At 41.5% G+C, this 24992-nt stretch overlaps 1 protein-coding gene across 2 annotated transcripts in view; it reads left to right on the forward strand.

The window, feature by feature from the left end:
• The window catches only part of LOC131663214 (26S proteasome complex subunit SEM1), a 419699-nt gene that overhangs the window by 162189 nt on the left and 232518 nt on the right, over positions 1 to 24992 (forward strand). The gene's annotated exons all lie outside the window — the stretch shown is intronic.

Below are 24992 nucleotides of genomic sequence, written 5' to 3' on the forward strand. Positions count from 1 at the left end.
CCTCTTCAACAGCGTCTATTAATGGCTTTATTAGTTCCCTTAATTCTTCGCAGTTAAAGAGAATATGGCTTTTGCTTTCTATTTCTCCACAACTATACAGTTGGTCTTCGCATAATCCTCTTTTATGGAGGTATGACTTAAAAGCACCGTGTCCAGTCATGAACTGTACTGTATAGTGATTGGGATTTAGCCATCTCTTCTTTAATCTATCCTTGATTACTGGGAAATAGTAAGCTAAGAGAGTAATCTAGATTCTGTGTTTGATAATTTTCAATCTTGGTTTTCAGAAGTTGTAGCACTTTTATGCAGAACTATTTTCGATATTAGTAAGCCGAGTAAACAGGATTAATTTTCACTTTTAAAAGTTTAACTTTGAATTTTAAATCGAAATCACGATGTAGATATAAAACTGTGAATATAAAACGTATATCTATAACCAATTCGTTTCGGAGATAATTGTCAATGGTGATGCGAATACATTCAACAACATATCGTATAAAAACGTTTAATATGGAATGACTAATATTGATCACTACTTTTGTAGCAAACCTATCAATACTAGAACTAGGAATATCTTCCTGAATAAATTTATGACGAAGGCCCATTAAATACTCAGATAATTTGTTCGTTTGCTTATCCTTTGTCATGTACCAGATACCTTTGAATAAGGCTATAGAATATTCAATCATTATGAGATCATTTGTTGATAGGTTGAAAATGTTAGAAAAATGTATCAGCTCCGCACATTCGTCAATGAGTGACTGTACATAATCCATCGTTGTTCGAACTGTAGAATCATCTACATTGTACGGTTTAGTAAAATATTCACGCATGCAGGCTATAGCCCGACTTTGAATGTTGTTACTTAATGAATTCATAATGTGTCTGATGCTGCTGCAGACAGTAGATGAGCTGCAGCAAATGAATTGCACTCCTTTTGTAACGGCAACTGAGTCATGGAAAGGGTAAATGACTCATTCAACTTATGAATGTCAGAAAAAACTTCTATGATTTTTATATTAAGTTCTTCTCGATGAAGATCAATCAATGTATAAGTTTCTTTTAACTCAGCTTTCAATTTTAAAATAGAATCTTTAATATTTTCAATCTCTGTTAAAAGAATCTCATGTGAAGTTTTCAAATTTACTTCGTCAACTCCTCTGAGCTTGCGTCCAAACACATCAATGCTCATTGTTAAAATGAATAAAAAAAGGAAATGAATGGATGATAAATAATAAATTAAAAATGGTTAATTTCTTTAAGTTTTTTTTATATTTATTGAATTATTGTCACTTATATAAATTCTAATAAGCTGGCGCCAAGGTACGTAAGCTTAACAATTTTTTTTTCAAGTTGACTGAACAGAGTATTGTACGATCCCGTGTTCGCAATGAAATGTTCGTTTAGTTTGTTCGGTAGGAAAATGTCAAATTCAGTCTGCAGTTCGAAGAAGACTCTTGTTCCGAATTTTGTTTGAACTTTTTTCATACTAGTGACTGTGTAAAGGATTGAAGGATTCAATTTTTTTAGTTTCTTTATTGGCAAGTAGGATGGGGTACGAGTTACAGCGTTAGTAGCTTCCATGATGAAGATTGATACTTGCGACATGTCAAATTCGAAATACAAAAATTGAAAGAATTCTATGAGTAAAAGTTGACATACAATTTTTGATTAAAAAAAGTATTGAAGCTATATGAAGTATCTACTGTGAGCGTATACGAGCGAATAAATCCGAACCTTGATGCTGTCGCATATGTAGGGTTAAACCACTCATTTTAGTTAAAGGTGTCGTACTAATCCTCTACCTCTACTTCATCTTCCTCATCCTCTAAATCTAACATTTTTAGTTTGCTGATCACATCACGGTGCACATCATCATAATCGTCATCATCATCATCATCACTATTCGACTCTGACGTTGAAGAATCACTCTCAGAGAGGTCACAAGTCTGACTTAATTGTCAACAATAACTGTTTTTCAACCAGTTTTTAAGAGCCACAACATTTTGAAGCGCACAGTTTTCTGTCCATCCTGGAGGATGCAAACTCTAGGCTCGCAAAATCCTGGCTGATGTAAGGAAGGGTAACCTAGATCTTCGAGATCGATGACATGATCAAGAAATTTAGTGAGCCATTTCACTTTTTGACGTCCCTTTACATAAATAAGAACTTCGTCAGTGCCAACTGTTAAGCGAGCTAGGTCTTGTATAATAAGCGGATGGCAATCTTATGGTAAGTTTCCCGTATTCTAATCAAGCCCATGGAAGTTAATTGTAAGCCATTTCTTTGTTCACGTTTGTTCACACACAATTCCAATTTTCACGTTTGGAATGACTGGGAAGTTCTTTCCAAGGACATGGTAGCTTGAAAATTCAATGTGCGGGTTCAATATTGCCATTGACATTTATCATTGCAAGTTGTTTAAAAATTAGTTGATCATCGTACTTAAAGGCTTGTCATATCAACGATGATTTCCATGCCAAATTAAATCCATGAAAAACAAAATTAGACAGAAATATAGTTACATCAAAGGTTAGTTCATTGATTAAAATTTTTTCCCATACCTTGTAAAAGGACTACAACGTGCCATGATCGTTGTGTTCGATCGAATGTGATGAAGTATCGATTTTGACGCGTATTTGATACAATTACTTTCTTCAACTTTTGCATACTTTTTGAATATATATAAGTTTCTTTTTCATATATGTACACTGCCCGTCAATCACTTTTGCCATGCTTACCTCAAAATTAGGCAAACTTGAAAGTTTTGTATCTCGGTCGGAAATCATCGTATCACAAAAAACCGCAGGGCATTTTAAAGGTAATTGCAAAAGCTTCAATTTAAGACGTGCAGAGACTTAAAAATGAAAATATGTGTTTTTTACAGTAAAAAAACTGATTAAAAAAATTTCAATTTTTTTAACCTCGACTTAAATCAATGCCAATTTAGAACCAGGCGGTGGAGGGCAAATCGACCGGAGGGGTTCGGAGGGTAATGTCTTTCCCTTTAAAATTAGCCCCCGCGGGGTTCTATCCGATGTTTTTTAACCGGGTTACGGCGTTTTTTGTAAAAAAATAACCTTTTTTTCAATCCTCAATTACTTCGACTTGCGTACGTTTTGGAAAAGAATGCCAAGGAGAAAAAAGTTTCATTTTGTGCCCAACAATACGAAAATAAAGTCAAAATAAAGAAATAGAGAACAAAATTTTCTTTCGGTTTTTTAGCGCATTAAAAAAATAAAGGAATTTAATTTTTTTTTACGCTTGGTTTTAGTTTTTTTGTGATTTACTACGTCCCTAGACATTTTAAAATTTAAACAAAGTTTTAAAAAAACTAAAACTAAGCGTAAAAAAAAATTAAATTCCTTTATTTTTTTAATGCGCTAAAAAACCGAAAGAAAATTTTGTTCTCTATTTCTTTATTTTGACTTTCTTTTCGTATTCTTGGGCACAAAATGAAACTTTTTTCTCCTTGGCATTTTTTTCCAAAACGTACGCAAGTCGAAGTAATTGAGGATTGAAAAAAAAAAGGTTATTTTTTTACAAAAAAACGCTGGGGGCTAATTTTAAAGGGAAAGACATTACCCTTCGAACCCCTCCGGTCGATTTGCCCTCCACCGCCTGGTTCTAAATTGGCATTGATTTAAGTCGAGGTTAAAAAAATTGAAATTTTTTTAATCAGTTTTTTTACTGTAAAAAACACATATTTTCATTTTTAAGTCTCTGCACGTCTTAAATTGAAGCTTTTGCAATTACCTTTAAAATGCCCTGCGGTTTTTTGTGATATGATGATTTCCGACCGAGATACAAAACTTTCAAGTTTGCCTAATTTTGAGGTAAGCATGGCAAAAGTGATTGAGGGGCAGTGTAGTAACAGCGCGACAATCAAAATTTGCTCACACGTCTATGCCCAATCAAGAGTCTTTATGAACTCGGCTAAGTTCTTTTAATATGCTACAAGAACTCTAGCGTCGAGCGAATATAGTTAAGTCCCTTCAAACGAGCTTGTGTGGCACGCGACTATTTACCATCAAGACGCTAGATGACTTATACTATAGCCTTTCTTTCCAATGCGCACAAAGCTAAGTTTCATCTCTCTCTCTCTCTCTCTCTCTCTCTATTATCGACACTTAGTCTCTACAGCATCCAAAACAGAAAAGAACTTAGAGTGTGAATATTACATTTTGAAAATCTCGCTTTTTGTACTTCCGTCATAACATATGTTAGTAACAGCGCGATAATCAAAATTTGCTCACACGTCTATGCCCAATCAAGAGTCTTTATGAACTTGGCTAAGTTCTTTTTATATGCTACACGAACTCTAGCTCCGAGTGTATATAGTTAAGTCCCTTTACACGAGCTTGCGTGGCACGCGACTATTTACCACCAAAATGCTAGATGACTTCTACTATAGCCTTTTTTCCCAATGCGCATAAGGCTAAGTTTCATCTATCTCTATTATCGAAACTTAGTCTCTACAGCATGCAAAACAGAAAAGAACTTAGAATTGTGCGCCTACGAAGTGACATAGCTCCATTAACTATGTCGCACGCTGAGAAAGATAAATTTTTGAGTCATATGAGAACTTAAACGTGTGAATGTAATATGGTCTTAGCCGTGGAGCAGTGCGATGCGTCACACTTCCCTCCCCCCACAAGTTAGCCATGTAGCCCGTGGCTATGAGCTGTGCGCGCGTTCTCTCTCTCTCTTTCATGCACACACACACACACACACACATATATTTCCATCATTCTTGAATTTATATAATGTGTGATCATAATGCATGCGCGTTAATCAACGATTGAATAGCGTCATGACTGCACCTTATAAATTACAGAATCACGCGTTTATTTTAACTTTGAAAAATGTTCAAACATTCATGAGCATTGGAACTTATAAATTAGCAGTCGGATTATACCTTGCTAATTATAGGTGTCATTGCACTAAATGTGATGTTTGCTCTTGAAAATTTTTTGAAGTTGATGAAAAACGTAATTAGTGTTTGATATGAGTTAGAAGCGTGCACGCATGAAAGGACATAGCCACGCGCGAGTGTAAGTGGTCTTAGTCGCGCGCGAACATATTAGGACTTACATTAGTTACATGCAAGCATATTTAAGACTTATGATAAATTACAAGTGTCAATGCCCTCTCTTGGCTGACAATTTTCTGAAAATTAAAATTTTTATATTTGTTTTAAAATTATTTTCAATCATTTTTTCTTACAATTTAAAATACTGTTGAACGTTGAAACTTGAGAAAAATTGAAAAAAATCAATGCCATTCATATGTACAGTAACCAAGGCTCGCGTTTAGCTGATCCATACAAAAAAACATCTACATTATCTCATTTTTAGTGCATAGTTCGATTTGAAAGAAAGAAAAATCTCAGTCAGTGTAAAGCAGTGGTGCTGTTCAAAAGTCTGTGAATTGTTGAAAGTGAAAAAATGTCGCGTTACTCGAGGTGTTATAACGAATTTGACATCAACTCGTTATGTCTCTCTCTCTCTATATACGTATAACCATAATATTAAGAATATCATATATTTGTAAAGTTCCATTATTTGAACTATATTTCTCCTTAGCAGCAGCAGATGACGACTGCGGAGAAGGTAAGAGAGAGCGCCGGCAGAGAGAAACCGCTTTCGCGTGTAGGCTTAGCGACTGGTATGACGAACCGTGCTCCGCGTGCCGCGTAACGAAGGGCCAACAATTAGCCGATAGCTCGCGAGCCGTGCATTCGTTCGTGCGTGCACTTGTATTAGCATTTTTGTTTGAGAAACGCCTCATGGCAACAGAGAGACTTTCGACTGTGATAAGTGAGAGAAATGCAACTGTGCATGCGATACTTCTCCTGCTTCGCGACAAGCGACTGCACTGTTAGGCGAATTCCGCAATCGTGCCAAGCCGTAATAGAGAGGCTTCGATTAATGTAAGTACCGACCGTTCCTTAGATCTCTCTCTCGCTTTGCCTATCTCGCCGCTCTCTCCGAACCGCCCTGTACACTAACACGTACATAAACTTTATATATTCGTACACTATTAAAATTGCATGGCTTTTCTTTCGTACTACCTTTCCTTCCTATCGCTTTCCTTAACTTTCGCGATTTAAGCTGCGTGACCCACGATGCTCTCCACGGGCCAGTTGGCGATCTGACCTACCAGGCCGGTCTTGCGTAGCAGAAAACAAAGTGCCGCGAAGAGCTGCATTTGTGCCACCCACTACTCAATCTTGGTTAATTAATATATTGTAGCGGTCTAAATCCCCGTTAGAGTGTTATTTCATTCATGAAATTTGTTCAAACCAAAATTGTGATCGTGCAAATGAACATTTGCTTGATCCACGACTTCAACAATTAGAGTTATCACCGTTACATATGTGTGTTGTAAGTTTGTTAGTTTTTATGCATTGATACATGTGTTTTTCAAAAGTAGTTTTAACAGTGTAGTGATTGCTTTATTATTTTAGCCACTTCATTTTTATAAACAAAAAACAAAGAAATTGGAACGCAAACAGACGTAGAAGATTGTGAAAAATCTGTGACTTCGAAAGAACGTGTCACTATCGAAGTCATTGTTCCTGATGCTGTAAGTAAAAAAAAATTTTAACGTCGCAATGGAAACTGAAATTTTTAAGTTAAATTAATTTTTTTCTAATGATTTATTATTCTGATTGCAGAATGATTTTCAGAAATCGTGCATTGAAGAAAATAATGAAGAGTTGGCAACTCAATATTATCCCGTGCAACGATTGCCGAAAATCGTTTTGACTCGCGTAGGTTACTGAACGGCTGAGTGTAACAGCCGCGATCGGTTTGAGAGAGAGAGGGCGCGTAGGGCAATGACCGGGAGGGGAGAGTTTGCTAGCCAGTATGACTGTGTCCTTCAGTCCGTCAGCAACATAGTTTTTACGAGCGTGCGAGCAAGAGACAACTGTTTGTGCGATTTTCCCGAGTGAGAACCAGAGTGTGGAGTGCACCGCTAAAAGTGTGCGGCTTCATCAGCGAGTGGAGCAACCTCAGCAGCATTAGCAGTAGCAAGTCATACGATAGCAGAGCAGTAACCACAGGGGAGGTTCATCTGCAGCTAACTAATCGGATACGGTTGGCCACCGTATCCCCATCAAATCCGCGGTAGGTGTCTACTCCGATTAATCATAATTAGTGTGCGATCCCGCGCAGCGTGCGCGGTGAAATTATTTAAAGCGTGCGAGCGTTTAGTCCGCGACGATCGCGAATTTCACTCTCTCTCTCTCCGTTTATATTGTCAGTCGATTTAGCGTGCGTGAGTCTCTCGGCAAATCCCTCCCGTGTAACATATTAAAGTCAATAAAGCGGTCAGTGGTTATTCCTAAAGATCGTATTGTTTTATCTTCCCTTTGTCCGAGGTCCGTGTCATTGTTTACGTCCAATTCGAATAAGCCGGTAAAATAGCACGGTTTACGCAGGCGCAATCCCGGACAAGGTGAGTTAACGTGCTCACGGCACGTAGCTAACACGCCGTCGTTTGACCGAACTAATAGACACGTTTAATAGGTTCAAGGTAAAACGGCGGCCTGTTACACCCGTTTCAATGGTAAATTTTTTTTTTTTAATTTTAACGTCGGAATAGAAACCATGAATTTTATAAAGTTAAATTAATTTTTTTTCTACTTTTAGACACTTGGATGTTGACAATGTCACAGATTATGAAAAGGTACGTAGAAACACTATCTTATTTTATAAAAAAATTATTTATCTAATGACTTATTATTCTGATTGCAGGAGAATTTTGAAAAAATTGTACATGGAAGAAAAAAGCAAAGTGGCTGTAACTGAATATTATACCATATCAATAGTAAATTTGTTTCTCAAAATCATATTTTATTGAAAAAATTATTTGCACTTCGTTTCACAACAAAAAAGTCTCTTCTAAAACGATCTTTCACAGACAAGAATATGGACAATTAGAAATCGAGCGCAACGACTACTTGTTAATCGCAACTGAAAATCATACAGCGAAAACATACTTCTCGTTCAAAATCGATTATCAGTACCACAAGTTCTGATAAATTACCTCCTCTGAAAAAAAATAAATCCCCAGCAAAAACTTCTCCAAAAATATTTGTAATAAGCTCTTCAAGTTCCTCAAGTTCCTCAAGTTCAAGTTCTTCTAATTCTTTTAGTTCTTCTAGCAGCTCTCCTTCCGAAAAATCTCCACATATACAAGACATGAATGACGAACATACGAGGGTGGTCCAATAAGTACTTAGCCTCGACGCCCGATGGCGCCACTCTCGCAAAAGAAATTTTCTATCACGTAGTACAACCTTCTCGATGGTTACTGTCAAGATTTCAGCCGGATCGGAGTTGTAGTTTATTTTTGAGAGCGTGTGAAAGCAAGTGTGTCCGTTGATTTTTGAAAAATGGAAAAAGAGCAGTATCGATCGGTGATTCGATTCATGTTTTTGGAAGAAAAATCGCGCAGCGAAATCCAAAAGCACTTGAATGCTGTGTACGGTGACTTTTCTCCTTCGATGGCGACCGTCAAAAATTGGTTTAACGAGTTTCAACGTGGTCACGTGTCGATTTTTGAAGAATCACATCCAGGTGCTCCGAAAACGGCTACCACAGAGGATAACGTGACAAAAATTCACGATCTCGTATTGGCAGATCGACGATTGAAGGTGCGCGAGATAGCTAAGATCGTAGGCATCTCAAAATACCGCGTGAGTCATGTTCTGCATGAAATTTTGGGCATGAGAAAGATGTCGGCGCGATGGGTGCCGCGTTTGCTCAATCCGGACAACAAGCGCAACCGTGAGACAACTTCAGAGCAAGTCTGACGCTGTTTAAGCGCAATCCGAAAGAGTTTCTGCGTCGTTTCGTGACAGTCGACGAAACATGGATCCACTGGTATACACCAGAGACCAAGGAACAGTCGAAAGAGTGGACTTTACCCGGCAAAAGTGCTCCGAAGAAGGCGAAGACTGCCCCATCGGCCGGAAAGAGAATGGCCACCGTTTTCTCAGATTCACAAGGTGTGATCTACATCGACTACCTGGAGAGGGGCACAACGGTCACAGGGCTGTACTATGCCGAATTATTGGGCGCCGATTCGACGGCGAATTGCAGAAAAAACAGCCCCATTTGGCGAAGAAAAAAGTGCTCTTCCACCATAACAACGCACCGGCTCACACCTCCGCCGTCGCCATGGCCAAATTGGTCGAATTAGGCTACGAACTGCTGCCCCATCCACCGTATTCTCCAGATTTAGCCCCGTGCGACTTCTTTTTGTTTCCAAACTTAAAAAAGTCACTCGCCGGGCAGAAATTTGAGTCGAATGAGGAGGTAATCGCTGCCACGGAAGCCTACTTTTCAGACCTCGAGGAAACGTATTTTTCAGACGGGTTAAAGAAGTTGGAGCATCGCTGGGCTAAGTGTATCGAACTAAAAGGAGACTACGAGGTGTGATCAAAAAGTAAGGTGAATTTTTATTTTTCTCAAAAAATATTTATTTATTCATCAATTTTTATTTTATCTCCTTCAAAGTAATCCCCCTCGGATATAATGCACTTGTGCCAACGCTTTTTCCAATCCTCAAAGCATTTCAAAAAATCATTTTTTGTGATCTTGTTTAGTTCATCCTTCGATGCCGTCTTTATCTCCTCAATCGTAGCAAAACGCCGTCCTTTCATGGGCCTCTTCAGTTTTAGGAAGAAGAAGAAGTCACAGGGGGCCAGATCTGGGGAATACGGTGCCTGTGGCATCGTTATTGTGTTGGTTTTAGCCAAAAATTCGCGCACAAGCAACGATGTGTGAGCAGGGGCGTTATCATGGTGCAAAAGCCAATTTTTATTTTTCCACAAATTCGGACGTTTCTGGCGGATTGCTTCGCGCAAATTGCGCATAACTTGCAGGTAATATTCCTTATTTACTGTTCTACCCTGTGGCAAGAACTCATGATGCACCACGCCCCTGCAGTCAAAGAAAACTGTAAGCAAAACCTTTACATTTGATCGAACTTGGCGTGCTTTTTTTGGTCTTGGTGATACAGAATGCCTCCACTGGGACGATTGAGTCTTAGTCTCGACGTCATAACCGTATACCCATGTTTCGTCACCTGTTATAACCCTGTTGAGTAAATCTGGATTATCGTTGACGTCATTCAGTAGCTCTTGGGCGATGCTCATGCGACGTTTCTTTTGGTCGAAATTGAGCAATTTCGGAACAAACTTCGCTGACACACGTCTCATATCTAAAACACTCTTCAAAATTGATTGGCACGAACCAAATGAGATGCCAATATCATCAGCAATTTCTCTAATGGTAATTCGACGATTTCCCAACACTATTTTCTTCACTTCTTCAACATTCTCATCAGTTGTTGATGTGCTGGGGCGTCCAGAACGAGGTTCGTCGTCGGTGTCTTCTCGGCCTTCTTGGAAGAGTTTCTACCACTTATAAACATTTTTTTGGCTTAAAGTAGACTCACCGTATGTCACTTTCAGCATTTCAAGTGTTTTGGAACATTTGATTCCATTTTTCACACAAAATTTAATGCAAACTCTTTGATCCATGTTTTTAGACAGCAGCAAATCGTGGAGCACGCAAAAAACTTCTAACCTTGATGCCTCTCACAAACAAACCAAACATACTACAAAGCTGAAATTTGGAACGTATGTTCTAGACGAGTGTACCGACATAACCAAATATAAAAGTCGAAGATCGAACGGACGTAGCCCGCTAAATTTCAAATTCACCTTACTTTTTGATCACACCTCGTATGTTGAAAAATAAAACGCGACTTTTCCAAAATTTTCGTTTTTCTTTTGTAGGCTAAGTACTTATCGAACCACCCTCGTACAATATCTTCCGGCTAACATACAAGAAGTTGAAGTGGAATAAAATTTTTTCGAAATTTCGACTTTTTGAGACATGCGCAGAGTGAACTGAGTGGATCGTACAAAAAATCTGTAAACGTTACTTTTGAAGTACTCAGGAAGAGCTTACAAACGAGCTAAGATAAGGTCTTCTACGATGTGTAGTTCCAGAGATATCGAACTTTTAAGATTTCCCTTTTCTTTTCAAGGTGAGCTCAAATTTTCGGACGATAGTGTATATCATATCCAGACACTTTGAATCAAATTGCAAAATTTGAAAAACAAAACAGCATATCAATCAATGTGTTTGGTTTAGAGTTTGGTTTGGTAAAAAAAGCGTTCCTCTTTATCATACAGATGATAAAAAATTAAATCATGTCAACCTTTTATTGATAAATGATGAAATATCAAATAATGATCATTATATTTATTAAAGACCTTGCAAGATTAGGAGGAAGCAGTTTATCGTGCTGCAAAACTAAAAAATTTATTAGTGATCAGTGCTTGCATTGTTTTAACACCTCAGATAAACTCGTTGCACATGAAAGGAACTGTAAACAAATAAATAAGTGTATAAAAATACCATTACCATTACACCATGAAATATTTAGCATAGGCTGCTACTTGAAATGTAGTTATGATGACAATTTATCGAGATATAAATCTTATCGCGGGTCTGAGCCATCTACATGGTTCGCAGACGAGTTAAAAAAAAATTTCTTATTACATAAAAAATATTTATGATGATCCAAAATCTATGAATGATTTTACGCCAGACGAAATCACTCAAGTCGAGGCAACAATGTATGTCATATTTGTGAAAAATTATTTAACGAAAGTTCATGACCATTGTCACTTGACAAAAATTTATCGAGGTGCAGCCCATCAAAGTTACAATCTGAAATATCAAGATTCTCGTATAGTACCTGTAGTTTTTCACAATTTTAGTGGTTATGATGCTTATTTTCTTATTCGTGATATATTCAATCACTTTTCTGAAAATATTAAAATTTTACCTTGGACGAAAGAAAAGTATATTGCATTCACAAAATCTGTTGCAGACACTGGAATCAAATTACGATTCATTGATTCATTCAAGTTTATGGCTTCGTCATTTGACAAATTGGCTTCTTATTTGGGAAGTAATGAAATTGTGAATTTAGAATTTCAAGATACTGAAGAAGAAAAAATAAATTTGTTGACGCGGAAAGGAGTGCTTCTATATGAATACATCGATTGCTGGGAAAAACTTGAAAAAATCAACTTGTCTGAAAAAAAATACTTTTACAGTAGTCTTACTGATTCAGAAGTATTGGATGCTGATTACGAGCATGCCTTCCAAGTTGGGAAAGTATTCAACATAAAAAATTTAGGTGAATATTACGATTTATACATGAAAATCGATATTCTATTACTCGCAGAAGTTTTTGAACAATTTCGCGAGCAATGTTTAACAGCGTATGGTCTAGATCCAGCCCACTATTACGCAACTCCAGGTTTTTCATGGGATACAATGCTCAAGTTTAGAAAGACATCGTTAAGACTTTTGACGGATATAGATATGCATTTATTTATAGTATAACGGGGTTCCTGCTCAGCTTCGCTCGAGCGGGACACGCTATATAAAAGTAACCGCGGAAAAGTAGATAAATGGCTCTCCAGAGCAGATCGGCACTCCTGCACCGAACGTCCTGGGTCCAGCAGCTCAGTTGCCTCCTTCTCGAGTCGAAAATTTGGCCCGCGGAGAGTGTCGTAAGCTTTCGTGTGACAAGGCGCGACAGCCAAGGAGAAGCTAAAGCGCGTAATCGCATATACGACTAGGAATCGAGGGAAAATGACACTTAGCAAAGGAGTGAATTGAACTCATTTATTCATAACACAAGCATAGGATAGCGTAGTTCGCGCGCAGTACAAATAGCAGCGTGGATAGCCTCGTGTCAGATTTTAGTGCAGCCGACGAGCTGCGCACACGCTACGCAGCGAGGACTTGCACGCGCACGCCCTGTTAAGAGCGGCTAGGCACAATGGCGACGGCTAACCGGCGCGCACCATTCGAACGAGAAAGCGACACCGCTTACTCGTGTCGGCTCTTTAGCCGGTCGAAATGTCTCGGTCACTCGACTTAGATGAAAACGGCAACCGCACTTGCTCGTTATAAATTGGACGGAGCGACAATACGCGTATAACGGAAGCCAGTTCGTAGGCCGAACGAAAACAGAAAAGAAATAAGCAACTATGCGGTAAGGTATCAACAAGGATACGCAATTTAAGCAACGCAGGAGGAGAGAGCCATAGAGAGAGAAGCCAAGTTAACAGACTGGTACTTACAATGCTGGAACTGACGAGTCGCTCTACAGTAGATTCGCAAGTAGTTCTCGGCGCGCTCGCTTACAAAGGATTTGTTAATCGCGTTATCGCTTCTTGCGTTTACGCTTTTTCTCTCTGCTTCTAGCACCGAGTGTTCGCTAGGCTTTTCGGGAACAGCGTCGATGGTTGTCACGTGTGTGGCTATTAAACCTAATTGCTCTCTCGAGTAATTAGCGAGCTCGCGTTGCCGGTTGCTTGTTCGTTGCCGGTCGGAAGCAGACTTACTTTTTGTCCCTACTCTCTCTCTCTCTCCTCGAAGGGCTCGCCTCTCCGCGAGGTTCGCGCCGCGAGTCGATATCGATAATCGAACTATAATCGCGTCACTTACCGGTTCGCTGACGTCCACGCTGCAATTATTTAAACATGTTTACATGATAATTAATTATTATAGATAATTATTATTTGATGGCTTCCTGGGGAGAGAGAGACATAACGAACTTACATGCCGTTCGTTATATCCCCCTTCCCCAGACGCTGGTTGCCAGTGGGGTACCAGCTCGAAACCTGGTCTCTCTCTCTACTCATGTAAACTTATATTCAATTGAGGGAAACTAATTAAAGTGCGGGTCATCGCATCAAAAGCGGAATAAGCGCAGTCACAAGGATAGGAAGGGTGAGGGAGTTACAGTGACTCTCTCCTTTACAAAAAGAGGCGTTTATTCGCTGCGATGATACAAAAATAAATATTACATTTTGTTTATCGATTAGGGGCGCAGCCCTCGCATAGCGTTACGCGCATCGCGTAACAATCAGGTACGGAGAGGAACAAAACAAAAGAACATATGTGCGCAAATCGCTATAAGCGTATACGTCGAGCGTAATCGCTTATCGGCCGCTCCTGTGGTCGCGCAGTTCGCTAGCAGTGTAAGCGTAATGCGCTTGCTGCTCGGACAGCCACAACGGGTGGAGAGCGAAGTTCGGGCAGTCCGTGGAGCGCGCGACGCCGGTTAGGCCGCACATGCGGCAGAACCTCACGCCTATGAGGTCGTCGCGTGGCCCTTCCCACTTTCTGCAAGGCTCCGTGCGGAAAGCATTTCGGAGCGCCATGTGGCCAGGTGGCCGTCTGACGCTGCTTCTCGCGAAGCTCTGGGTCGCGCCTCCCGACCATGCCGGAGCTTGGGCAGTCACCATCTCCGAGGCCGGTCCTGTTCGGTCCGTTCGACGGGTCTGGCGATAATCCGCTTGGGACTCCGCGTCCCAAGACCCTACAGCTTGGCGGATCTGGAGCGCTTGACGATGGGGATCCGCTACTGAGCGATCCAGTTGCCTCATCTGGGCGCGGAGGTCGTCCACCTCCCGCAATCTAGCCTCGACGGCCTCAGCGAGCGCACGCTTCTCCTCTTCTACGAGGCGGAGGGCCATCCGTTCTGACCGGATTTCAGCGAGGTGCGCCTTCCAGTCGAGCTCTCGCTCAATCTTAGCGGCGCACTCTCCTGCCGCGCGTCTCGCTTCTGGGCCCACTACTCGGAGGAAGTCCGCCGCCTCCGTGAGGATGGCTGTCTCCTCCAGATTGGCGGCAATTCGGGCAGCGCGGACGTTCCTTACACGCTGGAAGAGGTCCCTCCAGGTCTCCTCCAGGTTTTTCGGACCGAAGGCAGAGCCCTGAGCGTCGTCGCTAGAGTCGATGTCGTTCTGGGCTGGCATCGACATGACATCTGTGGCAGCCTCCGAGCTTCCCTCGGTGTCGGTCTCTTCTCCGGGCGTTTCAGCTTCTTCTCTGGAAGCTACGGCGGCAGGGACCAGCTGGAGAGGCTCGAGCGGTGGCGCAAGCTCTGCTCCCGCGCTGGACGTCTCCTCCTCGGTCGCTTCAAGCGCTTCTACAGAGGGGGCAGCCTCAGCATATAGCGGTTGTTCGCTTCCGTCTATGCTGGGCTCTGCGCTTACAGCGACTTCAGCGACGTCGCTCTCGGTTGGAGTGTCGACTCGCTGGGTCTCTCCCTCCGCATTCTGTTGAGTAGATTCCATCTGAAAAATTCCAAGATTGATGTAGCATCTTTTCTAAGCGGCCAGAGCGGTTCAGCAAGCGAAGGAAGATCGAGCAACAGGAAGCGGTGAAGCGAGGCAGCAAAGCATAGAGCAAACAAGCAGTAAATTAAGCAGAAGCATAAGCAAGCAAAGCAAAGATAATAAAAATAAAACGCAATTAGGTCGCTTAATTACGGCGGGAACGGAGTCGTCTCGGCGACGGCGAGTTTGCATGCAACGCAGGTCTCTTCTTGCCTTTCGGTCGGCCGCGTTTTTTCCGCGGTTCGGCGTTCGCCTCGCTACTTCCCGGTCTATCCAACTTGGATATATCTTCCGCAGGCGCGGGGGAGAACAAATTATTGAGTTCCAACTCTTCTTCGGACTTGGGTTCTTCCTTCTCCTCTTCGTCCGCGTCCGGACATTGGTCCTCGCTGTGACAAGGCCGCAAGTCGCATACAGCAACCTTGCCTATATCTTGGCCCTCTTCATTGCTCAGTTGGTATGAGTTCATACCCAGGCGAGCAGTTACAATGAAAGGTCCCGCAAACTTTGGACTCAGTTTAGCAGCTATTTTCATTGCAGCTGAAGAAAGTAAGCGGTTTTTGGCCCAGACTTTATCTCCCACGCAATACTCTACACTTCTTCGCTTTACGTTGTAATACTTCTCTTGGCGATCTTGCGCGATTCGAGTGTTCTCTCTAGCGACAGCGCGAAAATCATCTAGCTTCTCCATCCTTGTGTGCCAGTGTTCCACGGCGGCGGCTTCAAGGTTACGGACTCGGTCCCTATCCTCCTTCCTTTTCTTGGTATCGGGGAGTTCGGGGTGCCGCCCGTAATTAAGGAAAGCGGGACTAGCGCGCGTCGCTTCATGTATCGCCGTGTTGTAAGCGAAAGCGAATTCCGCTATGTGTGCGTCCCAGGTGGTGTGATTCTCTTGAATGAAGGCACTAATCATGGTTTTGATAGTGCGATTCACTCTTTCAGTCGGGTTGCTCTTAAGTAAATACGGCGCACACGTGCTATGCGTTACACCAAAAGAGTCCAAGAACTCATCCACCAACTTATTTTTAAACGGCGTACCGTTATCCGATAAAAATTTATCGGGCACTCCGAATCGCAAAAAGATTCGTTCCTTCAACTCGCGGCGGATCGCTTTCCCATTAGCCTTGCGTAATGGAATACACTCTATCCAGCGAGTGAAGAGGTCGATGAAGATTAATAGGTGCTCATAGCCCTGCGCTGACTTAGGAAAAGGGCCCATGATGTCACCTGCCACAATCTCCCATGGCCGAGTGATTATGTGCCGTCCCATCAGTCCTGCTGGAGCAACTTGCTCCACTTTAGTCTGTTGGCAAATGAGGCAGTTGCGAACGTAGTGAGCTACGTCCCTGTGTATGCCAGGCCAATAGTACTTAAGCGCGGCTCGCTTTTGCGTCTTATAGCGTCCTTGGTGTCCCGCAGTAAGACTATCATGACACTCTGATAAGACTTGAGCTCTCTGTTCTCGAGGAAGCACAAGCTTCCAAGCATCTTCATCGGTACCCATTATATCGTCCACGATAATATCTGGTTTATAAATATATAACTTGTCTCCTATATACTTCCAATATGGGTGATCGGTAGGGTTTTCTTGAACTTTTTCCACCCATTTCAAGTACCATGGGTCCTTGACTTGCGGAGACGCTTTAAGCGAAGCCAGGCTAGCGATAGCCGTTTCTTCATCCTCTTCGTACATTCGCGATAAAGCGTCCGAGACTACGTTGTGTTTTCCTCTTCTATGCACGATGTCGAAGCTGTAGGACTGTAGAATCAGCGACCACCGTCCTAGCTTGCCATTTGGATGTTTAAGGTTTCGCAACCATTTTAAGCTATAATGGTCGGTTATCACCGTAAAGTGATAGCCTTCTATATAGGGTCTGAACTTTTCAACTGCCCATATTACAGCGAGACACTCTCTTTCTGTGACCGAGAGCCTTCGCTCGGTAACACTGAGTGTTCGACTCGCGAAGCAGAGTACTCTGTCTTCGTCTCCGACGCGCTGCAAGAGTACACTGCCTAGTCCTGTATCGCTGGCATCACATTCTACAATAAATGGAGCCGTAAAGTCTGGCCTAGCCAAGACGGGGGCAGTAGCGATCAGGCCTCTTATGCGCTCGAAGGTGTCTTGTTGCGCTTCGGTCCATTCGTACTTAGTGTCTTTTCGGGTTAGCAAGGTAAGCGGATCCGCTATGCTCGCAAAATCGGGCAAAAACTTCCGATACCATGACGCCATGCCGAGGAATCTGCGCAACTGCTTCAGATTCTTTGGCGGCGGATAGTCCAAAATAGGACGAACCCTTTCAGGATCAGGACGAGTCCCATCCTTGTTGACTAAAACACCTAAGTAGCGAACTTCTGTCATACAAATGCGCGACTTCTTGTAGTTGATGGTTAGGCCCGCCTTTTTGATCCGATTAAGGATACACGAAAGCCATTTCAGATGTTCATCATAGGTCTCGGTGGCTATGATCAAATCATCTATATATGCGACGGCGTAGGGCTCCATCTCAGGCGGTATCAGCATATCTGCCAGCATTTGGAAGGTAGCTGGTCCTCTAGCCACTCCATAGGGCATTCGCACAAACTCGAATAGCCCGAGGCCAGAAACAGTAAATGCTGTAATCGGCGTGGATCGCTCCGTAAGAGGGATCTGGTGAAAGGCCCCTGAGCAGTCAAGAGCGCTAATGTACTTAGCGTGCTGCAGTTTTCGCAGAATCTCGTCCATGAAGGGAAGCGGATATGCGCTAACTTTGGACACTGCGTTAACCTTTCTAAAATCTACGCAAAAGCGATACGAACCGTCTGGTTTTTTAACCATAACGACAGGGCTCGACCATTCGCTTTTCGAACGCCGAATTATCTTCGCCTCAAGCATCTTATATACCTGCGCATGCATCTCCATTTCGATAACATGCGAAACAGGATAGTATTTCTGCTTGATCGGCCGGGCATCTCCAACGTCAATGTCATGGGAAATCCATGAAGTACATCCAATGTGGCCATTCTTTGATTCCGGCAGTATCTCCTCAATTACTCGGTCGATCCCTTTTCGTTGCTCTGGAGTAATCTCTGCAATACCAAGTGCGGACAGAGCGAGCGGACTATCAACGCTCAAAGACGAGAGGGTAAGTGACACGTGTTGATCACACCCTTTTACCCGTAAGGTATTCGTCTCGGGATCAAGACAAGCGGAAAACGCACGAATGAAGTCTCCTCCTAGAGTACATTCAGACTCGGCTTCGCTTAAAATAAGGGCATCTATCATATAAGACGCTCCTGTGACTGAAAATGGTAATTGAACACTGCCAATGATGGGCACATAATGTCCATCGATAGCGCGCGTTCCTGGGCCGTCGTACAATGTGACCGGACGATCCAGAGCCGCAGCTATTTGAAGGCCAATAGGACTTAGTACAGTTCGAGAAGCACCGGTATCATAAAGTGCTCTAAAAGTGAAGTGGCCTACTTGTAATGGTAGCCACCACCGAGGGTATGTTTTAAACAAAGCACACGTCGCAGTACTTTGGTCTGGCAGAAGCGTAATCGCTTGATCGTTCTGTGCCGGCGAACAGACGACTTTTGCTGATTGCTGTGCCTGACGGTCTCCTGAGTCGGCGTTAGTTGATGAGGCCCTCGGAATCAGGGGAGCGATAGGGACCCCATCTACTCGCTCCTGTCTGCGTTTTTTGCAGGCTCATTTTTCGAGCATTCAGGGCAAGTAGCCTTAGTATAACCGGGCCAACTACACTCCCAGCAGAGTAACTTATCTGCGTCTGGTCCAGGAGTTTTATCTTTATTCTTGTCTGAGCGTGGTGTGATAACTCTTGCTCGACCTCCAGGCAGTCGATCACCTCCTCGACCACTTCTAGGGTTCCATCGCCCTCCATTCCTGCCCCCTCTGCCACGAGAATCGGATCCTCTTCGTGGAGAAGTAGGTGACTGTCGTGCTGCAGCTTTCATTGAAGTTGGAGTGGTGTCCACACTGGCAATGGGCAAGTTCTTGGGCGAGGTCATGGTAAACTCCTGGTATTTCTTCGTTAGATAATTATGAAGAGATTTTTCTAAATCAGCGTCTGACAAACTAGCAGTTTCCGCCATTGAAGCGACATTCGCCTTTGGCTTCATTGTCGTCTTAGTCTTTGGCTTATACGCGGCCTCTGGCAGCAAGCTTTGCTCTGGAGACGGCGGCGGCTTCCAAAGTTCGTCAGACTCAGCGATTTCCACTTCTTGCGCTCGGGCAAGGAGCTGTACTAACGATGTGATGGCATGTTGTTGTTTCTTCAGCTCCTTCTTGAGTCTTGGAACCATGTTATCGATTGCCAAGCTGACTTGGTCAGGGATACTCCATGGTCGCTCAAAGCGGCTGAAAATCGTATGTAAGGCTGATAAGTAATCTCTCACGGGTTCATCAGGTCCTTGCGTCCTTAAATGCGCTTCAACTGACAAGTTTCGGTTGTACCGACGTGACTTGCTGTAAGAGGTTAGCGCTGCATCTCGAAACTCTTGGTAAGTGTGCCATGTTGGTCTCAAGAGGCGGTACCAGTGGAGCGCTTGACCTCTGAAAAGAGTAGATAATGAGTCTAGGATTTCATCCTCAGTGATGCGATCCAAACAGCAGTTCTCTTCTACACGCTCTAAGAATTCCTCAATGCTGGTATTTGAGTCATTGGAGAACTGGATTTTCCAGTCTCTGACCGTTTTTCCCAGGTTTCTTGTTTGAATTCGTGTATTATCTGAGCTGTTGGCGCTTGTTCTCCAATTTGGGAGTCCATAACTAGTCGCTTGCCGTGTCGCATTTGTTGGTTGCGATCCCGTCGCATGCGAGAGCGAAAACGCTTCGTCTCTTAGGACCCCCCTTCCCCAGCTCGAAGCTGCGGGGGTAGAAGTCATTTCGCAAGGCCGAAAGTCTTGCGTACTTTTCGCATTAGCTGTGTCGATTGGCATCCCATTCCTTAGTATGCTTGTTCTATCGGTAGCTATTTGCGATCTTCTTGTTGATGAGAACACTGCTGCATCTGGGTTTAGTTTTGGCTTTTCAATTACTGTTAAGTCAAACTCTGGATCTATAAGACTATAGGTTTCTCGAAAATTTACATTTTTGTCCTGTCTTGTTGCTTTCCAGTTACCCATGGTTTCAGACAACGACTTTATCTGTTGTTGCTGTGACTCGATTTTGTTTACGAGTCTAGCGTTCTCGCTTTGCACTCTTGATAAATCGTTCTGTAAATTATCTACCTCTTCTTGAAGCGTAGTCGCATTAATCATAAATCTTTTTAGCTCTCTAGCCGTAGATTCTGGTATGTATTGTGTTTTTCCTGTTGGCAATAAACACCATACCATTCTTTCTGGTGTTTGTGACATTTCGCTTATCGATCGGTTTTCCGATGTTGATGCTTTTGGCCGTGTGTTGACAAAGCTTGTTGTTGTCATTGTCTGCGCCGTGTGTGTGCTCTCTGCGTTCATATTATTTGTTGAAGTCTCTCTTGTTAAAATTTGTGTTGTATTAGATGTCGGCGTTAGCGACATGTCCTCGTGTACGCTATTATCTTCAGTGTTGGTGTTATTTGTATTCTCAAAATCCTCTTCATTATCCAATTCTGCAATAAGCTTAAGGTCATCGCGTAATGACTTCGGTATGACTTCCGATTGCATCAGTGTCACACATAATCTATCGCGTCTTTCTTTCGCTTTTAGCGTTAAATTGTCGATCGTTTCCACGAAGTCATCCGTCGAATAGTCTCCTTGTAGTCGTCTGTAAAGTTTATTCGCGCGCTCGTATATTGAACCGTTATTATCTATTTCAAGGTCGTTTAAAATGTTATTTAACGTGTCACTGGGTAAAGATTTTATCCAATCTTTAATTTTGTTATCAATTTCATCTTTAAATATCGTTAAATCGCTAATATTTTCCATTTTTATTTAATTGGTTGATTATTTATAATTATTTGTTATTTATTATTGTTTTCTTGTTATAATCCTTGATTTGGTTCTTGTTATTCTTCTTTGTTAAATTCTTATTTTAATTTTGAATTATTTATTAAGAATTTTAGCGAAATACATGCGCGTTATAAATATATGATTATATATATACATATAAATTGTTGAGTATTTATGGATAATGTTATTATCGTTAATTGTTGACGATATATAAATTGGGATTGTCATATGTACACGGTACTTTCAAAATATTCGCTTATACATGCGGTGACTATATACGTAATATATAGCGCAAACACTTAAATTGAAAATATTCGGACTGTCGTATTAACATATATATACCTTTGCGTGGCGATTCTCGCTTCGAACGCCTTTATTACAGAGTATATCTGTACGATATAAACACTCTGAACTCCTCGATGTTGTTTATACTGTGAGAAGCCTTTGTGACTGTCCTCTACAATTTGTCGTGTTTACGTTTTTACACGTACGCTTCACTTAAATTTTCCGCGAAGGGTATCGCAGCAAAGTCATACGTAAATCGATGAACACGTTGGGCGCCAAAATATAACGGGGTTCCTGCTCAGCTTCGCTCGAGCGGGACACGCTATATAAAAGTAACCGCGGAAAAGTAGATGAATGGCTCTCCAGAGCAGATCGGCACTCCTGCACCGAACGTCCTGGGTCCAGCAGCTCAGTTGCCTCCTTCTCGAGTCGAAAATTTGGCCCGCGGAGAGTGTCGTAAGCTTTCGTGTGACAAGGCGCGACAGCCAAGGAGAAGCTAAAGCGCGTAATCGCATATACGACTAGGAATCGAGGGAAAATGACACTTAGCAAAGGAGTGAATTGAACTCATTTATTCATAACACAAGCATAGGATAGCGTAGTTCGCGCGCAGTACAAATAGCAGCGTGGATAGCCTCGTGTCAGATTTTAGTGCAGCCGACGAGCTGCGCACACGCTACGCAGCGAGGACTTGCACGCGCACGCCCTGTTAAGAGCGGCTAGGCACAATGGCGACGGCTAACCGGCGCGCACCATTCGAACGAGAAAGCGACACCGCTTACTCGTGTCGGCTCTTTAGCCGGTCGAAATGTCTCGGTCACTCGACTTAGATGAAAACGGCAACCGCACTTGCTCGTTGTAAATTGGACGGAGCGACAATACGCTTATAACGGAAGCCAGTTCGTAGGCCGAACGAAAACAGAAAAGAAATAAGCAACTATGCGGTAAGGTATCAACAAGGATACGCAATTTAAGCAACGCAGGAGGAGAGAGCCATAGAGAGAGAAGCCAAGTTAACAGACTGGTACTTACAATGCTGGAACTGACGAGTCGCTCTACAGTAGATTCGCAAGTAGTTCTCGGCGCGCTCGCTTACAAAGGATTTGTTAATCGCGTTATCGCTTCTTGCGTTTACGCTTTTTCTCTCTGCTTCTATCACCGAGTGTTCGCTAGGCTTTTCGGGAACAGCGTCGATGGTTGTCACGTGTGTGGCTATTAAACCTAATTGCTCTCTCGAGTAATTAGCGAGCTCGCGTTGCCGGTTGCTTGTTCGTTGCCGGTCGGAAGCAGACTTACTTTTTGTCCCTACTCTCTCTCTCTCTCCTCGAAGGGCTCGCCTCTCCGCGAGGTTCGCGCCGCGAGTCGATATCGATAATCGAACTATAATCGCGTCACTTACCGGTTCGCTGACGTCCACGCTGCAATTATTTAAACATGTTTACATGATAATTAATTATTATAGATAATTATTATTTGATGGCTTCCTGGGGAGAGAGAGACATAACGAACTTACATGCCGTTCGTTATAATAGAATCAGGTATTTGTGGTGGTTTGAGTTCATGCTCAGGTCGATACGGTGCAGCTAATAACAGATATATGAAAGAAAAATTTGATAGTAGCGTAGAAGAGAAGTACCTACTTTATCTAGACGCTAATAACTTATATGGATATGTGATGACACAATATTTGCCACGAGATAAAATTGACTGGGAAGAAAATTTTCATAAAATTGACTTTTTACAGGTTGCAGATGATGCTCCAACAGGTTATATCTTAGAAGTCGATTTATATTATTGGCAATCGATTTACAATGAGTATAATGATTTTCCATTTTGCCCAGAGCACATCAAGCTTCATCGTTTTAAGCATGAAAAATTATGTGCTACTATCAGGAATAAGAGAAATTATGTGATACATTATCGAGCTCTCAAACAAGCTATTAAACATGAAATCAAGCTTGTACAAATTTTAATTATTTAAAGCAATCTGCATGGCTAAAACTATACATCGACTTGAATAGTTCGATGAGAGCGAAAGCTAAAAATGAGTTTCAAAAAAATCTTTACAAACTCATGAATAATAGTATATATGTTAAAACTATGGAAAACGTTCGCAAACATGTTGATGTAATACTTTTAACAAAGTGGGATGGACGATATGGTGTGAAAGCTTTCGTTTCAAAACCTAATTTTCATAGTAGAGCTATTTTTGATGAAAACTTGGTACTGTTCAGTTGCGTAAAACTTAGGTATATTTGAATAAACCTATTTATGCCGATCTTACAGACGTATCCAAAACATTAATGTACAGCTTTCATTATGATTACATGAAAAGAATGTATAGAAAAAAGTGTATTCTCTATACGGATACTGATAGTTTCATATACTCCATAATGTGTCAAGACATTTATGCTGATATGAAAGGTAACATAAATTATTTTGACCCTTCTGGCTATCCTGCTGACAACGCATTCGATATGCTAAGGGTAAATAAGAAGGTAGTTGGTTTAATGAAGCACGAGTACAATGGAAATATACTAACAGAATTTATTGATTTGAGGAGTAAAATGTACTGTACTCGTGTCAATGGTATTGATGCTATGAAAAAAATTAAATGTGTGAAAGCTTCCGTTGTCGAGAAAACTATTGAATTTCATAATTATTTGGACTATTTACAAAATTTACATATTCATAAAAGACAGCAATATAGGATCAGATTTAAATTGCACAATGTTGAAACTATTCAACAAAGAAAAATTGCATTGAATCCTTATGATGACAAGAGATATTTATTAGCTAACAGTACTGAGACTCTAGCACATAGACATTATAAAATTAGGTAAGTAAAAAAAAACATTAATATTTTTTTAAATATAATCATGGAACAGATGCGTAATTAGTCTTAATCAGTGTTGTTTAATTTCAGATTGAACAAGAAAAAGAAAGTATCCAAGACTGTACGTTTTCAAGAAAAAATTCCAATACGAGAGATGATTACATGGGTATATGCACATCGAACTACTCGTCATAGAGAATGGATGCAGATGGCTCGTGATAGAGAACGGTTTAAAATGAAAATCAATCGTTTGAGTGAAATTATTACACCTGTACTCATAAAAAAATGTATAGAATTGAAAAAAAATACAAAAAACAGAATATATTTTATCATTTTATTTATTTAATACCCTTTACATGTCATCTTTATAAACATAACTATTATGTGATTCATCAAATTTTAACCATTTTACGTAATAATGATCACCATGTTTTTTTACAACTTTTTCTATCAAATAAATATCCGGATATTTTGACTTGAGTAATTCTTCTTCGTAAAAACCACCACCGATAGGTTTGTCTTAATAATCTTTCAAACGATAAGGAAATTTAACTGTTTTCATAATTTTATGAACTGTGAAAATTTCTGTTGACCAATTCGGTGTATAGCCTTTCTCAAAAATCTGTTTACTTTTGCTTACTCGTATTTTGTCACCAACTTTGAATTTTATACGTTCCGTTAGAGTACAGTAGCGTTCAAAAT

The sequence above is a fragment of the Phymastichus coffea genome, unplaced genomic scaffold (genome assembly GCF_024137745.1).
Source record: "Phymastichus coffea isolate CEN01 unplaced genomic scaffold, Cenicafe_Pcof_1.1 PCOF00002, whole genome shotgun sequence".
NCBI classification, from domain to species: domain Eukaryota; kingdom Metazoa; phylum Arthropoda; class Insecta; order Hymenoptera; family Eulophidae; genus Phymastichus; species Phymastichus coffea.